Source organism: Melospiza melodia, chromosome Z (genome assembly GCF_035770615.1).
Source record: "Melospiza melodia melodia isolate bMelMel2 chromosome Z, bMelMel2.pri, whole genome shotgun sequence".
NCBI classification, from domain to species: domain Eukaryota; kingdom Metazoa; phylum Chordata; class Aves; order Passeriformes; family Passerellidae; genus Melospiza; species Melospiza melodia.
This window is the reverse complement of record NC_086226.1, coordinates 51,885,024-51,900,342: the sequence shown is the minus strand read 5'-3', so window position 1 is coordinate 51,900,342 and position 15,319 is coordinate 51,885,024. Positions and strand designations below refer to the sequence as shown.

At 43.6% G+C, this 15,319-nt stretch overlaps 1 protein-coding gene across 1 annotated transcript in view; it reads left to right on the top strand.

Moving 5' to 3' along the window:
- The first annotated feature begins 2,230 nt into the window (after positions 1 to 2,230).
- The window catches only part of PIP5K1B (phosphatidylinositol-4-phosphate 5-kinase type 1 beta), a 99,188-nt gene continuing 86,099 nt past the window's right edge, over positions 2,231 to 15,319 (top strand). Inside the window, exons 1-3 of the mRNA XM_063179583.1 lie at positions 2,231 to 2,311; positions 6,108 to 6,242; positions 6,746 to 6,841. The gene's annotated coding sequence lies outside the window, so the exon portion shown is untranslated. The remainder of the gene's footprint in view (positions 2,312 to 6,107; positions 6,243 to 6,745; positions 6,842 to 15,319) is intronic.

Below are 15,319 nucleotides of genomic sequence, written 5' to 3'. Positions count from 1 at the left end.
CATATAGCACCGTTAGAGAGTATATGCAGGAGTGGAAAAAAAAGTTTGGGTACTTGTTTGGTTCAGCACAAAGAAGAAAGAAGAAACTTTCTCTTGCTTTAGGATGCTTTTTCGAAAGTAGAGTAGTCAGGGGTTCTGCTCACTCTTGGAACAGGGCCTGGGACTCGGTATTCCCTGTTCGTCATATATAACCAGCGTCACCACTATTTGCAGTTCTTAAAACTTCCTCTGCAAGAGTTCTGTAAGACAGTTTAATCCTGCTCACTCAAGTGAAATATAATATGAAGCAGTTCACTTTAAAAATCTGAAATTTTGAGAAGACCTGATAGTATTAGATTATTCTCATCTTCCATTTTTTTATTTGAAACTAGTTAAAGCTGCAGATTCTGAATACATTAAACAAAATGCCAACCACTCTAAAGATTCAGAGCTGAGCCAGATGGCACATCTGACTGCAGTGTATATGAGCCACTGTACTCCTACTGCTGTGAAAAGCGCAAACTGAAGCATCAGTGGATGAAGCTAGTTTACCAGGAATCTCTCTTGTGGCTCTGACCTAGGGCAGCCACAGCCTCTAAGTGGTGCGGCTATTGCACATAGGTTTGAGTAAACATGTGACAAAGATGTTTTACAAATATCATTGAAGATAAAAACCAGAGTGAAGTAAGGACCTTAAACAAAATGGAAGAAAAATAGAAGCAGAACATTGAAATGCTATGTTATTTCTTCTTTTAACACACACCAGCACACAATAATTCCTTCTGCACTTGGAATTCAATGTGCATGAGTCAGCCTGTCCGATATCAGCAATTACAGCTATAAATGCAGAGCTATTATGCACTCATGTTGTGTAGCTTGGGAGTAGTCTTTTCTACCAGGAACAAAAAGGTCTTGAGCAGCTTACAGTTCTTAACCACTCTCAAGCAGCAAGCAGGCAGTCAACTGTGCAGTCTTGCTTCACACAGCAGCAATTCAGCTCCAGCACTCTGCTCCCTGAGAAGGGCCCAGAGCCCTGTAGGAGTGACATTTTCTTGCATGCAGCAGTGTTGCAGATGAAGCCCCAGTAACCTCCCATTTTCATCAGCAGGAAATCTTTGCACATTTTTTCTCACAGCTTTCTTTCCACAGTCATTCATTTACACAGATTTATATCCTTCCTCACTGTCCTCCTCCTCAATTCTTCCCCCTCAATTTTTTCCTGAGGCCTGAAAAACTTAATATGGAAAGTACATGTTGGGGGAATTAATAATCTGGAATTTTTGCCTTCTCAGCATGGATAGGAATGACCAGGTGGATGATGCCAGTGGTCCTCATCAGGGTGCATGTCTGCTAGTGGCTGGCCCAGAAAGCAGTTTTATATAAGAAACAGAATTCGGAGCTCAAATGTGACAAATGAGGAGAAATAAAATGAGAGGCAAGGAAGGTGACCTGCTCCTCTGATCCTGACCTCTGGTCCAGGCCGAAAGGCTCAGCCCTGAACAGGGGTTGAGAACAGGGGCTAAGACATGCTGAGAAAGCTGGAGCAGCTCAGCCTGCAGAAGAGAAGGTTGCATGGAGATCCCATAGCAACCTTCCAGTATTTGAAGGGGGCCTTCAGGGAAGCTGAACTCTTGGTCATGAAGAGAGAGCTAAGACGAAGACTAATGGGTACAAATTGAAAGAGAGGAAATTTAGTCGGGGAGAAATTTCTTAGTGTGAGCAGTGGAACCAGAGCCCCCGGTCACAAAGGCGCCAACAGGTGCCGTCACTCTCGGCGCAGCACCGCGGCCTCGCACGGCCTCAGAGCGGCGCGCAGCCCTCACAGCGCCTCCAGACGCGTCTCCCGCGGACCTGGGACCACCGAGGCCAGCTGCTCACCCGGGCCGTGCCGCACAGAGCTCCCAGAGCGCCCTCATCCGCAGGGCGAGAGGAAGCGGCCGGGGCCCGGGCGGGGAGGCCTGGCCGGACGCCCACCGAGCGGTCCCGCCGCCGGGCCCCGGCACGGGCGGGAGGGAGGAGCTGCTGGCGGGAGGAGCCGTGCCGCGGCACCGCCTCCCGCCGTCATCTGCGCTGGAGGTGAGCGAGCGCGGCAGTGCCGGCCGGCAGCGCCGGGGGCGGCAGTTCGGTCCCCTCTCCGGCCTCGGGGCGCTCGGCTGGGCGCCGGCGGCGAGGGGCCGCCCCGCAGGAGCGGTGCCGGTGCCGGTGCCGGTCCCGGTCCGGCCGCGCGCAGCGCGGAGCTTGCCCTGCCCTGCCCCGCCCTGCCCCGCCGTGTGTCCCCGGCGGCGGGCGGGCGGGCGCGGCGTGCCCGGGGACTGCGGTGCGGGCTCTCCGGGTTAGTCTGATTATGTTTTTATTGCTGTCCAGTTCGGCCTCAGGGAGGAGGGCTGGGGGAAAAGGCGTGCGGAGGCTGGCGGGGCCCCCGAGCCGGGCTGGGGCATGTGCTGAGGGGCGCCGGGGGCGGCGGGTCCCTGTCCCCGCCGGGAGCCCCGCCGGCGCCCGGGGCCTGAGGGACTGGCGGAAAGCGTGTCTCGTTCCTGTGCTGTTTACTTATGTGTGTGTCTGTCGGTCTGTCTGTCTTCGTTTCGGGAGGGGGGAGATTGTCTGAACTTCCACGGACTTTTAAGTCTCTTAATTGTGGGGTTGCAGCACTTTAAGGAAAAGGAGCACCCAGCAGCATGGGGGGGAATGGTGGGAGGTGGGTTCCTGCGTGCCTGAGGCGCTGGCCATTTAGGGACTGGACTCTGCTGCAGCTGAAAGGGCTTTTCCAGGTGCATCGCCGTGGAGGTCCGGCTGGCGCTGCAGGGAGAGCGGGGCTGGACTGGGACTCTCTGCCCAAGAGGCTGTTTTGCCGAATAGAGCCCGATAGCAGGAAAGTCCTTAAATAGTAAACTTACGTGTTAGTACCATAAAGTGTCTCTGTAAAGTAGCGATCTCTCCAATACCCTGCTTAGGTGATCAGAGGTTTTTGGGTTTTCCTCTGCCTCTCTCTTTTCTCTTTAATGCTGCCTCTTAAAAGCTAAGCTATGGTACATACTATTGCTTTAGGGAAACTTGGTGTTGGTGTTGTTATCTCTCCCTAAGGAAATGTAAATAGACTTGCTTCATATTACTTCTGAAAGGATATTGCTTAAGGTGAAGAAACAGAGAGTTTGTTCCTTTTATTTTGTTAGAGAGTCGTGTATTTATGTAGATGATTTGACACTAACATTTGGATAATGTAAGGTGAAGAGGGCTTAGGTCAATGTTAAAACCACAGAAATTCTTCTTAAAACGAACCTAAGGAGCACTGACAGTTCTGAAATTTATGAATGTGCACTGTAGCACCCACTGGACTTTTTTATGTAGCAATGTAAATTTATAGGATGTTTATCTCATGGTTTATTAGTGTGGAGATGCTCATAATGAAGTTCATTAAATTGTGTCTCAAAATTCTTCCATCTTCAAAGTGGAGAATACATGTTCTGATGAATGCCTAATGTAGTTGTTACTCTGACTCTTCCAAAACCTATAATAATACTTAATTTGTCACCTCTTTCTCCACCAAAATATTTTTTCCTATCCATAATCTATTGGGTTTTTTGCTTACAGCCATTTCAAAACTGATTCAGAAAAACCAAAATTTAACACAATTATTCAAATCTCTCTTGCTTTTAAAGATCAGTGTCTAATACGTAATTTATTGGGAGAAAATCAAACAGGACTGTAAATATGTTCCTCTTAATTATTTTTATTTTACTGCATTACATTCGTTCCTTGATTCTTCCCTTCCTGCAATTAGATAAAACAGGGAGTTGAAAATAATTCTAAGTCTGGGAATCGATCCTTAAGCCATTCAAAGCAGCAGGAAGTTTCTTTCTCCAAATTCATTGGGCGGTAGTTAAAGGGTGTCTTCAGTTATATGTTTGGATATTCTTGATATTGGAAGAATTGAAACCTGTGCCTAAGAATAAGCATTTGGTCACATGTTTTACTGTAATAGGGTGTGTTTGTGGAATGGTGTTGATTTCTCTCTTTCTTGTCTAGCTTGTAGGGAGCTAAAGGGTTTTTTTCTTTTACTTTTGACACCAGTAGAATGGGCTAGAAACTATAAAAACTGCTTTCTCTCGAGTCATGTAATGTGCTCCATGTGCTGTTGAAAATGTGCTAACTGATTCTTCCAGTCCTGAACATACTGTACCTAATCAGTGTGTTTATATTCTGTGTATCCAAGGCACGTTAGGTGTGTTGGCATTCTTGGCTACTTTAGAGTAGAAACTGGCAACAACCTTTCCTTGGGCAGCTGGTTACAGGGCACTGCCTCCCCCTTTCCCCCCAGCTCACATTTGGTTTTAAGGGTAGATAAGGGCTGGCACAGCTTCTATGCCCTTTTCAGCACCCTGCACAATACAGTGCTGTGCTAGCAATTGCTGAGAGCCTGCCTAAAGGTTTGTCTTACACAGTGATTGAAGAATGTGTACTTGTTGGTGTTGCAGTGCGATTGCTTTTGTTGCAGACCACCTCCTGTGAGGAGGTAACCTGCTTAGTGGATGAGGGAAAGGCTATGGATGTAGGCTACCTGGACTTTACTGAAGCCTTCGGTGCTGTCTCCCACAGCATTCTCCTGGAGAAGCTGGCTACCCATAGCTTTTCCAGGTGCCCTCTCTGCTGGTTAAAACTACTGGCTTGATCTCCAGGCTCAGGCAGTGGTGTTAAATGGAACTACATCCAGCTCGTGGTTGGTCACAAGAGATGTTTCCCAGAGCTCAGTCAATTTTTAAAGTTTTTATTGGTGATCTGGATGAGAGGATTGAGTATACCCTCAGTAAGTTTGCAGGCAACACCAAGTGGGGGAGGAGTTTTGATCTGCTTGAGGGTAGGAAGGCTCTGCAGAGGGATCTAGACAGACTGGATTGGTGGGCAAGGCAGGGGTATGAGGTTCAATGTGCCATACCAGGTCCTGCACTTGGATCACAACAGCTCCATTGAGGGCTACAGGCTGGTGCAGAGTGGCTGGAAAGGGGCCCAATGGAAAAGGCCTGGAGATGCTGGTCAGCAGCAGCTGAACATGAGCCAGTATGTGTCTGGGAGGCCAAGAAGGCTCCTGGCATCCTGGCCTGTACCATCAATAGTATGGCCAGCAAGACCGGGGCAGGGATTGTCCCCCTCTACTCAGCACTGGTGAGGCCACACTTCAAATCCTGTGCTCAGCTCTGGGCCCCTCACTGCAGGACAGACATTGAGATGCTGGAGGGTGTCCGCAGAAGGGCAACGGAGCTGGGCAAGGGTCTGGAGCACAAGCCCTGTGAGGAGGGGCTGAGGGAGCTGGGGTTGTTCAGTCTGGAGAAAACGAGGATCAGGGGAGTGCAAGGGATGCTGAAAGTAGGGTGTAGCTAAGTAGGGGTCGTTCTATTCTCCCAGTAACAATTGGGCAAGAGGAAAAGGCCGTAAGCTGCACTAAGGAAGGTTTAGATAAGGTATTAGGAAAAATTTCTTCACGGGAAGGGTGGTCAGACGTTGGAGAGGAGTGCCCAGGGGAGTAGCTGAATCCTCATGGCTGGACGCGTTCAAAAGCTGGGTAGACATGGATCAGTGGTGGACCTGGCACAGTCAGGCTAATAGCTGTGACCCTAAGTGTCTTTTCCAGCCTAAATGATGCTATGATTCTACTGCTTGTAGTTATGTGATGCCATATTTGAAATTTATGTATGGTAGAAGGTGAAAAGCAAACTTCAATGATCAGGCAAAATAAAATGTGCATTTAGGAGTATATTGATGAGCAGTTGGATATGTGTTTTATTGATTAAAACCCCATATTAGATAATAGCAAGCTCTACACAAGTTAACTGCAATGGAATGCTTTTTCAAGTTAAGTCTTCCCCGGCCGTAGCAAGTGGGAATTGGGATCATGGTCTTCACATCTTCTTTCCTGGGCATCCTGCCATTTGGTGCTAGGTACAGTTTTGACCATTCCTTCTCTAAGTGTAATTTGTATTTGAATCAGTTTTGTACTGTCATTATTTGCTATAGTGACACCACTGATACTCTGAATTTTATTTTCTCTAAATAGATCAAGTATGTAATTTGTCACTGCAGATTCCCGTTGTGGTTATGTGGTCACATGTATTGTCTTATTCTTCACATTTTTACAGTTCTAAAAGACCTTTTCTCCTCATATGTGAGCAAGAAACTTGAAGTCCTCCTTCAGTGAACTGGAAATTCCATTTTTTTACGTTCCCTCTTCATTCTCCAGTAGTTACTGGAAAACCATATCAACCTGTTGCAAGGTACAATTTACAACTATTTATTATTTCCTCCTTTCAGTAAAGCTGGTCTGTTTTATTTGTCATCAGTGAAGTAGGAGGAAGTTGCAAGTGTTGCAAGTGCATGGTTTATTTTCACTACTGTCCAGATGTGCTTGTATTTTGTACTTTGAAATATGAAATTTTTAAGTAAGAGTAAGCTCACAATAGTTTCTTCAGAGTGTCACAGCTATGATCTGCATCATAATAAAAAAAACTAAGTTACTTGGAAATTTTTTTGTGATGCTGTGCATTTGCATAGTCATAGGATGCTTCTGTTTAGTAAAGCAGGTGCTGGATGATGGCCATTTTATTAACTGTGCTCATTTTTATGCTAGCTGTTTTATCTCAAGATTCATGTATTTTGCAATTGTGTGCCACCTGGCCTATCTCCTGCTTGGTACCCTCTGTTTTTTTATGTGATACTTGTAACTGCAATATTATAAATTCTATAGATAGTGATGTACCTTTTAAAATGTCTCTTTAAGATCGGAGAACAGACCCTGGAGCTGAGACACAGAAGCTGAAAGATTCATTCAGTGCTATATAAGAAATGTGTGACTGCAGATCAAGACCCAGTGTTGGTAGGATGATTTTTATTCTCTTCTAAAGGAGACCATTTTGCTGTGAATCATGAAACTTATCCTATGAAAAAAACTGAAACTATCAGGCTTCTGGAATCAGGTTCCAATTGGCACCTTTTATCTTTGTGCAAACTTAGAATTTGGCAGTATTTTGGCAAGGGAAAATATAAATTGCAAAGTCTATCTCGATGTCCTTTTGTGGAGCTTTTAGTTTATGACCACAATTATATTATGCATTATGAACACAAATACAAAGATCCTTTGATTGCACAAATACTTAAAATCAATGTCCTTCTACAGTAGAAATCTTGGTGCAATTTGCAGTAGTTGACAGTTATTAAGCCTTGTTAACAGCTTCAGAAACTTAGTTAACTGTGCCACTTGAGCTGAAGAAAACTGCTGCCATTTAAGATTACAGCTTGGTGAGCAGTGCAGTTTAATGAGATGTTGCCTTCAGCACCAAACAAAGCTGACTAAAAATGCTACAACTGTTATGGCAGTTTGCCACTTTTTTGGCTGTGGTTGCACAACTGTTGATAAGGCTTTGTCATAATATCGGATCACTGAACGGATCTGAATTAAAAATAGCTTTGCAAGAACAAAAGAAACTAGTGTGAAGGGCAGCTGTCTTTGAACTGGCTCTTTAGCTGGGGCAATTTGCATGTTTTACCTGCACTTGTGGGGCTGTGTGGTGGGGGGTGGGGCAGTGTAAATGGCAGGGGACAGGCCTGAGAGAAGTGGAATTGATAAACTGAGACCTGATAGTTTCTCTTGCTCTTGAGAAGATGATTGAGTGTGTGAAATTGCTGTTGGTGTTCATTTGACTTAGTCAAGAGAGAGAGGAACTTGTTGCTTGGTTTTAACAGCTTGGTGTTGCCTTGTCCCCAGCCTGAAATCTCACTTTCTGTGCCTACTGGGCCTCTTGTTGCCGCTACTTTGTAGCAAAATTAGCTACTTTTACTACTCTGTAGCAAAGCCCATGGTCAGATTAGTGCATGCCGAGAGAGTGAATGGACTGGATTCTCCTTGCCCTGTGTGCAGAGATTCCCATTCTTTGCTATCTGGGAAAGTAATTTGCTTTCTTTCTCCTGGTGAGTTTGTTTTCACAAGAAGTTCTTGGCCTGAGTACCAGTGTGAATCAGCTAAATGGCAGAGGATACATCCATGCAGCTAGATGATGGCTTAACTATAGGGGAGCTACAGGCCAATCATGTGCCTAGCAAAATCAGGGCATAGATCCTCCTGGAATTGTGCTCTGGTGCATAGAAAATAAAGATATGTTTGGTGCCAGCCAACATGGCTTCTCTAAGGGCAAACTGTGCCTGAAAATTTTGATGACTTTCTATAACAGGGTTATAGAGTTGGTAGTTAGGAGCAGTTGACACCACCTACCTGGACTTATACAAAATATTGCCACTGTTCCTTGTCTCTAAACTGAAGAGACATGGGTTTGGCAGGTGGACCACTTGTTGGATAAGGAATTGGCTGGATGATCACACTCAGAGAGTTGGGGTCAATGGCTCAATGTCCAAGTGGAGGGCAGTGGTGAGTGGTGTCCTCGGGGGCTGGTATTGGGAGCAGAGCTGTTTAACAGCTTTGTTGGTGTCAGAGACCATGGGATGGAGTGCACCCTCAGCAGCTGTGCTGAAAACGCCAAAGTGTGCGGTGTCAATGTGCTGGAGGGCAGGGATGGCATCCAGTGGGACTGTGATAGGCTTGAGAGTCTTATGTAGATCTCATGTAGGTCCTGCATAGAGGTTGTGGCAATTCCAAGCACAGATACAGGTTGGGAGAAGAATGGATTAAGAGCAGGCGTGGGTAGAAGACTTGGGGTTGCTGGTTGATGAGAGGCTGGACATGACTGGACAATGTGCACATGCAGCCTGGAGACCCAGCCGCATCCTGAGCTGCATCCAGAGCAGCGTGGGCAGCAGGGCAATGGAGGGGGTACTGCCCCTCTGTCTGCTCTGGTGAGACTCCAGCTGCAGGGCTGCATCAGCTCTGGGTCCCAGCACAGCAAGGACATGGACCTGTCGGAGAGAGTCGTAAGGAGGGCCATGAAGATGATGTGGAGCAACTGGAACAATTCTCCTGTGAAGACAGTCTGAGCAAGCTGGGGATGTTCAGCCTGAAAAAGAGGAGACTCTGGGGAGACCTTAGACCAGCCTTCCAATACCTAAAGGGGGTAAGAGAGTTGGTGAGGGACTCTTGACGAGGTCATTTAGTGATATGACAATGGGGAATGGCTTTAAACTGAAAGAGGGTAGGTTTAGATTAGATATTACAAATAAATTCTGTACTTTGAGAGTGATGAGACTCGGGAACAGGTTGTTCAGAGAAACAGTGGAAACTTTGTTCCTGAAAGTATTCAAGGCCAGCTTGGATGGGGCATTGAGCAACCTGATCTGGTGGAAGGTATACCTGGTCTGCTTGTGGCTAGTGGGGCTATAGCTTGGTAATGTTTAAGAATACTTTCAATCCAAACCATTCTACGATTCTGTGATTAATTGTTGGAGGGGTGTGCCCATCACTCTCCAGGTCTCAGTGTAGCTATTCCCAACAGCAGCAGCTGGGGGAGCAGGGACATACCAGCAGCAGCAATCTGCTGGTAGTCCCGGGTCTGTACTGAGACTGGCAGCCTGTGCTGGCCTCTGGTCTGTGTCAGCAGCTCTTGCTGACTGGCATGTGTAGAAAAGTTTCCCAATGCTAGAATGGCATTGCCATTTAGTTATGGAAAATCCTGTGAAGTCTCCTGCCATTAGCCACTGGACCATGAAAGCCAGTAAATATTTGCACTTGGATTCATTACAAACTGTTGTTTCTTCCCCAAATCTTTTTTTTTTTCAGTTCATGAAGAGGCATAACTGAATGAGATAGCGGATCTCAAACTGTGGTTTTCTCATTACTAATGGCCGTAATTGGGCCGTGGGCTGTATGTCAAATGGCGTTTAGTTGGTTTTCTGAAGATTTCTGCTGATCTCTGAGTGATTTGGAGGGAAGTTTGTAATCTGCTGGCTTACAAAATTTGGGAAATGTGGGCTTTTTTTGTCTTTTTTTTACCCAAGTGAACTCAGTTGCTGGTAAAACATTTTAAACACTTGTGAGCCAGAAAATTTGGGAGAAGCCAGGTTTTTATTTGAGTAGGGTAAAAATCCCTTGCAGCTACCAGTTCTGTCTATCTCCAATTAGAAGATAATTGAAAATATTTATTTTGGGTCAAAAGAACTGTCTTCATGGCTATGAGGGTTACCTTCTCTAACCCAAGCTGTAAAGCTGCATTATTAAAAGGGAGTTGAGAAATTTGTGGGGCTCCTGTTAGAGCTATACTGGAAATCTTCAAAGGATGATTGAGCTAAATGGTAAGATTCTGGGATATCCTGGTTACTGCTAAGGTAACTTTTTGGTGTCTGCAGATGCTCTCCCTTTTTATACCTAATTTAACTCTTGGTCTTAATGTGTTGTAAGAGCTTTTTGACAGGAGTAATGCAGTGGCCATTGAGGCCATGGCCATTTTGAGTCTGGCAGGGAGCACTACACAGAATCAAAACTATCTCAGATAAGAACACTGAACTTCATTTTCATTAGTGCTGTCTGAGTTAAGTTTTTTTGATCACTGTGTTACTTAGTTACTTCAGTGTCAAATTTGACGTTCAAAACTCTGTCAAGGGATGAGTCAGCTGTGTTGTAATCCTTTGTCTTTGGTGTCTCTCCTCCTCTAGGGTTTTACAAATTTGAGAAGACTTGTTACTGATTTGTGTGAATAGACAAATATTTCTGTATGCATAATTCTGACAAAACATTGCTAAGAAAATATATAGTCCTATTCAGCCTTTTCTCTCCAGTATGTTGACTGACCATATTGGGAGAGATTTATCTGAGGATGGAGGGTGAAAATTGCCTTCTAGGCTGTAAGAGAGATTGCCATGCAGTGTAGTCTTTTGGAGTATGAGTCAAGGTAAAGATCACTATACTTTTACTGTCTTCATTGTGCAATGCATTATCAGCAGATCCACACCTGCGGGTGCTGATTGGGATGTCTGTATTTCTTTGTGATGTGTTTAATGTGAGATTCTTCACTGAGCAGAAGGGATGGTCTGGTGTGGAGATTGCCTCGTACTCAGCTGACCCAGGTCCTGGTCACTGGTCTGCAGAGAGATTCAGTGGTGTTTCTATGGTTAAACAAATTGCCTGCAAAGAAGAAGGCTCATGTGTCTTATCTTGCATGAAGGAGCGTACCCTATGACAAAATTGCGTTCACGGCTTCTGCCAAAACTCATGTCTTTGCTTGAGTTTGAGTGATGTGGAAGTCAGTGTGGTAACTGTATAAGGTAGGTGATAGTCATACATGTCTGCATGAAGGCCGGCACACAGAGTAGCCTTTGAGGGACTGGTACTTTAGCTCTTTACATCTCACTCAACTTTGAGGAAAAGAAACTTTCACATTCCAAGTGGTAATGGAAGCTCCTGAGAGGGAACAGATTTCCACCAAGTTTAGTCACTTTGTTCAACATGAAAACAAAGGAAGTATTGTGAAGAGCTTTCTGGCTAGAAAACAGTAAATCTTCTCATGGGAGTCCGCAGTTTCTGGTTTTGTTTTTAGTACAAACATGATGATGTAACAAAGTCATCTTGTTAAATAATGATACTTGTATGTTTAATGTTATCAGTTTTTGTTTACACTACAAACTTTTTTGCCAGCTATTCATAGATTGCTGTAGGATTCTTAAATACAGCAATGGAAAGAGGATTATTGTTTGTTTCTCAAGGGCAATAGAAATCTGAATTGGAAACTTACTTTGCTTAGAGGCTTTGCTGGTCTTTCCACTAGAAATAGTTTTGAAGTACTGGGGAATGTGGATGAGGAAGAGTCATAGTCTTTCTGATCACATTTTCTGTGATTGTTAGACTTCTGCTGAAATTCATGGTGCTGCTAGCATATAAGCAGATGTGGTGCTTCTGAGACTACTTTAATCTTCAGGCCTGTCAGTGTGATGATTCGTAGTGCATGCAGAAGGCAGAGGTGGCATTCTTAAAGATGTGTCTTTCTAGGCAGAAGAACACACAAAATGTTACTATATGGGGTGCAAATAATGGATTCTAAGATATGAAAGTACCTAAAATTGAAGCACAAATATCTGTGTAATTTTAAGAGATCATCTAATATTCTGATATTACTAGACAAAACAATGCAAAATTTTAGTGTTGATAATGAGAAGGAGTTTGAGACCTCTTCAATAAAACAATCCATCCAATCAGAAGATGGTCTTAATTGACGATGTGAATACAAAATTTCTTTTGTATCAATTATGTAGGAACACCTGCTAAAATGTTCACTGTTGAACAAATAAAAAAAAATTCAGAGTCAGATCTAAGGAATGAGTAGTATATAACCACAAATATTTAGGTTAAGATGGCTCACATACTGCTTTTCATTTGAAATATATTTCTTATTCAAAGTCTTATGCTTAAGTTTCTGAAGAAAATAAAATTCCAACAGTAGGAGGAGTGTCCTACTTGTTAGCCTGAAAAGCTTTTAATTAAGTCTTGTAATGTTATAAACTGTCATCTCTGCGCAGTCCCAAGCTCTCTGTTGGGAGTTATGTAGAACACGGGCAACTAATTTTGACCCGTCCGTGGAGAAATATTTTAATTGTCCACATATGAAAGAGCAGATTCAGCGTACTGTGGTGTTCTCATGCAAAATAGCCAAGAAGCATATGAGTCTCTAGCAGAACTAGGTGTTTTGTATGGGTGCCCCAGGCCTACGTTTAGTGTTTGCAAGGTTGCTTCTCTTTCTCTATCTAGGTTTCTATAGTGCCAGAGAACATACTGGGTTTTGTTGTGTGTTGGTGTCTATCTAGGTGTGATTTTTGTTGTGTTTTTCATACACTTATGTTGGCGTCTGAAGTATTACTACTAACAGACAGTCCCCATCTAGGACTGTCTTTGTTATTTGACTGCCTTTCTATAGCAGAGCAGCAAAACTGGAAGCTCTGAGCAGCAGATGAATACTTTGAGTCATCTACAGCACATACAGGCTGCAATGAGGGCAGTGTTTCCTTCATTTTTTCCTTCTTACCTCAACAGACCAGGTTGTTATTATTGTTATAATTATGTGAGCAGAGGCCTTCCTGTTGTGCTGTTATTAACAAAAGTGAGCGCACAAAGCTTCGGGATAAAAGAGGAAACGTATTTGAAACTACTCGTCAGAGTTACTGGTTCCCAGCTTGAGATTATTGCGTTCTGCTAACAGCTGAACTGATCAATTCACTTCCTCTTTTCAGTTGCAACCCAGTAAGTCACTAAATTATTGCTTTGCTGATTAGTATTCTGACTTTTCTTTACAGGCTTGTTTCTAAAGGGGAATCTGTGACATGCACTTGTCTGACTCCTAATTTTAATAGATACTCTGCTTGCTATGGGAGGCTGATAGTATTGTAAGACAAATGCACAGTGCAACACCAAGAAAGGAGATTGCTATCTTTGTGTTTCAGCAATGTACATAAGCAGTATTTTCCTACTATATAAATAACTAAAATTGTTGTTTGAAATGGAAAAAAGAGCCATTATATGCTCAATCTCTGGGAGTTCCAGCATCTAGATTTAGCTGTATTTCTTTGGGATCTGAAGTCTGTCATACTGAAGCCCAAAGAGAATGTGTGTTGTATGTTACTAACTTCTGAGTTTGTAAGTATTTTCCTATTTTTTGGTTTGAACCTATCCAGCTTCCATTTTTTACGCTTTATGTCACAGAAGTGACAGAAGCTCTACATGATGGAGGATTGACATATCAAACTGATCATCTGAGATCAGTACCCTCTTTACCATAGTTTCTCTAGAGGAAATGTTGTATAGGGATTCTGATAGTAATTGTGTTCTGAGGAACTCTTCTTTGAGCTTGCACAAGAAAGATTGCTGTAGTTTAAGTGCACCTGTGATCAAAATGTAACTTTGGTGCAGCCCCAAAGCAGTGGTGCATCATAGGAAAATCCTACCTCGTATTTTTTGATGCTTGAATTTATTTACCTGTGATGTAAAAATGATAATTTGTAAACAGATGTGTGACCATTTGTGGAGGTCAATTATTAACTAGTAAGCAGTCATGAACATATGCATGATTACTAAGTGCAGTTACCTTCATCACTCATCTTGACTCCTTATACTTTGTGCACATACACTGTGCAAACTGTCTGTAATTCAAAATTGCCCTTTGCATCTTACCACTGGTGCCAAAAAGATTTTTGTTTTTTATACATTTTCCATATATTCATAGCTCAGTAGACTACTATTACAAAGTTATATAGGTCCTTAACTAACTGTAGTCTAGGTAGTACTGTCCTACCCTTTCACTTAGATTTTAGAACAATAAGCTAATTTTCCTGGAATGTTTAATCTTGCTTCTGTGGTGAACCAATGAGATTATTATTTTCTCTGTGTATCATAGACATAATACATGTGTCGTTACCAGCTGGGGGAGGTGGAGGGGGCTTAAGTAGGGGCAGAACCAAAAGTGTGGGTAATTAATTAACTTAATTAATATTCCTCTAATTGGATTATTTCTGTTAAGTATGCTAATTTTTTCAAACTTATAAAATTGTCAGGGTCCTGTATTATGTGTGCATTTCACCATATTTGCACTATGAAGGGCGTTCATTTAAGGTAAATGCATGTTATCATCTTAATATTGTTTGGCTTGTGATTTTAGGCGTCACCACTTGGATTGTGGCTCCAATGGTGGAATTCCACGGTTCCACTTCACTTGGTATGAAGTGACAATCTCTGTCAACAGAAGTTTGAAACCTGATGAAGACCCTTTTGTGTGATCCTACTGTTGGTGTTCTCTTAGTTAGTTTGCTGTTCAGACTTATTCTCATCCCCTCTCTGTCCCTCTGAGAAGTGTAGGAGCTGAAGTGGTGAGATCTGAATCTAGGTGTTCCTTGGACAAACAAGGGGAGCCCTGCTAGGTGTAGGTGTGTGCCCTGATACAAAGGTTGCAGTGGATCTTCTAGCTGGTCATGGCTTTTCCATACTTGCCTGCATTTCTGTTATGTGGGCAAGGACGCCCTCTGGCCCTCGCTATCATTTTACCCGCTGGCAGTGTTGCCAGTGCCCTAAATGAGCCTTGTGCACAGTGGTGTCGGCAGGTGTGCCCCAGGCACAGCTGGCAGAAGGCAGGCGTCACTGCAGTGTTGATGCTGGTGACTGATGGTGAGGAGTTTGGTGTCTGGGGACATGTAATGTAGTACCACAGAGAACTGATGCACATCCATAGTCTATGCCTGGTTTGGATCTATCTTAAACTTAAAAAAGAACTGTGAAAGTCACCTGTGATTGAGGGACTGTCTGATCTCTTTGGTTGTGATGTGACACTGTGTGGCTTTGTATGTTTCATTCTTCTCACATCAGGTTATATTTGAGTAATTAGAAGTTTTCTTTGAACAAAAAAATTACTGGGAAACAAATATATTTTTTATTAAA